Below are 2483 nucleotides of genomic sequence, written 5' to 3' on the forward strand. Positions count from 1 at the left end.
CATTTGTTATGATGCCTGAGAGTTTTGTTTCTGTGAGTCTGATTACATCTGGGTTCAGTTCTTGTGTATTTTCCCGTAGTTCATTTGTCTTGCTTGTGATCCCATCTATGTTCGAGTTCGTCACCCTGAAGCTGACTCTCTTCTGTCCTTTCTCAGAGCCTATTGCTTTCCCTGAAGCACGGAAACAGGAAGGGACCGGGATGGGAGGGCCTATGAAGGGGGACCTGGGGGATCTGGGGTGTGCAGGGGCTGGGAGTATCTGGTACGGGGAGGGTGGTGTAGGAGGGAGGACTTGGGATGGTTGGGGAGAAAAGAGGTCTTGGGGGGTTGGGGGGCGGGGGAGGCTTGGGGGGGGGGGTGAGTGAGAGGGGGAGGCTTGGTGAAGTGGGTGAGAGGGGGAGGCTTTCGAGAGTGTGGGAGAAGGGGAGGCTTGGAGGGGGTATGGGAGGAGGGAGGGCATGGGGGAATGGGGGGAATGGGGGGCTTGGGGGGGCTTAAAAGGAAGGAGGGCTGGGGGGGGGAAGGTTGGGGGATTAGGAGTGCCGAGAGGGATGAGAAAAAAGGGAGGGATGAGGAGAGTGGGGCCGAAGGGAGGGCTCAGGAGGGTTGTGGATACTGGAGGGATTATTGAGGGGGAAGAATGGAGGGCTTGGGGTGGGGGAGAAGGGAGGGCATGGGTGATTAGGGATGGATTGGGGTGGGTGGGGGTAAAGGAAGATCCTTTGGAGGGGGAGGGTGCCCAAGGTGGGCACCTTGGGCACCTGGGGTTGGGGCAGGTAGGGTGCCTATTGGGTGGAGGATGGGGGAGGTGCTTCTCTCACTGTGTCTGTTGAGCTGCTTGTGGAGGGTTCCCCACTCCCCTCTGGGATTGTAGGGCTCGGGGTTGTGGTGTGTGTGTGTGTGTGTGTGTGTGTGTGTGTGTGTGTGTGTGTGTGTGTGTGTGTGTGTGTGTGTGTGTGTGTGTGTGTGTGTGTGTGTGTGTGTGTGCGTGTGTGTGTGTGTGTGTGTGTGTGTGTGTGTGTGTGTGTGTGTGTGTGTGTGTGTGTGTGTGTGTGTGTGTGTGTGTGTGTGTGTGTGTGTGTGTGTGTGTGTGTGTGTATGTGTGTGTGTGTTTGAGAGCGTGCGTGCGTGCGCGTTTGCCACTTTCAGTGACAATATACCACACCCATTGTCTTAAGATCAGGTACTTGAAAGGTTTCAACTCACCTTCGACAATATCAAGAACAAAATTTGCCTGTGCTCGACAAATCAAGGATTGTCAAGAGTTCGTGGATGGCAGAACGTACAGGTAAGTACTACGAGGGAAACTAACAACAACTTAAACATTAAAACAAGGGACGTTAAACTAGAGAAAATCATTGAAGCTGAAGAAGTAAGCAAAGATGTGTGGGGAAAGTTATGGATAAGGAAGAATCAATAAAAGAAACAATTTATGTTAAATTAAGAAGAGGGAGAGGAGATTCAAAGACTAAATAATGATACTTGACAGCGATAGAGGAATAATTAGAGTAGACAAATTAGAGTGAAGAAGTGAGAGGAGTAAAGCAGCTGTGTCCAGGTGGGACAGAACCAGGAGAGAAGCAGCTGTGTCCAGGCAGGACAGAACCAGGAGTGAGGCAGCTGTGTCCAGGCAGGACAGAACCAGGAGTGAGGCAGCTGTGTCCAGGCAGGACAGAACCAGGAGTGAGGCAGCTGTGTCCAGGCGGGACAGAACCAGGAGTGAGGCAGCTGTGTCCAGGCAGGACAGAACCAGGAGTGAGGCAGCTGTGTCCAGGCGGGACAGAACCAGGAGTGAGGCAGCTGTGTCCAGGCGGGACAGAACCAGGAGTGAGGCAGCTGTGTCCAGGCAGGACAGAACCAGGAGTGAGGCAGCTGTGTCCAGGCAGGACAGAACCAGGAGTGAGGCAGCTGTGTCCAGGTGGGACAGAACCAGGAGAGAAGCAGCTGTGTCCAGGCAGGACAGAACCATGAGTGAGGCAGCTGTGTCCAGGTGGGACAGAACCAGGAGAGAAGCAGCTGTGTCCAGGCAGGACAGAACCATGAGTGAGGCAGCTGTGTCCAGGCAGGACAGAACCAGGAGTGAGGCAGCTGTGTCCAGGCGGGACAGAACCAGGAGTGAGGCAGCTGTGTCCAGGTGGGACAGAACCAGGAGTGAGGCAGCTGTGTCCAGGCAGGACAGAACCAGGAGTAAAGCAGCTGTGTCCAGGCAGGACAGAACCAGGAGTGAGGCAGCTGTGTCCAGGCAGGACAGAGCCAGGAGTGAGGCAGCTGTGTCCAGGCAGGACAGAACCATGAGTGAGGCAGCTGTGTCCAGGCAGGACAGAACCAGGAGTGAGGCAGCTGTGTCCAGGCGGGACAGAACCAGGAGTGAGGTAGCTGTGTCCAGGCGGGACAGAACCAGGAGTGAGGCAGCTGTGTCCAGGCGGGACAGAACCAGGAGTGAGGCAGCTGTATCCAGGCGGGACAGAACCAGGAGTGAGGCA

The sequence above is a fragment of the Procambarus clarkii genome, chromosome 30 (genome assembly GCF_040958095.1).
Source record: "Procambarus clarkii isolate CNS0578487 chromosome 30, FALCON_Pclarkii_2.0, whole genome shotgun sequence".
In the NCBI taxonomy this organism is placed as follows: Eukaryota; Metazoa; Arthropoda; class Malacostraca; order Decapoda; family Cambaridae; genus Procambarus; species Procambarus clarkii.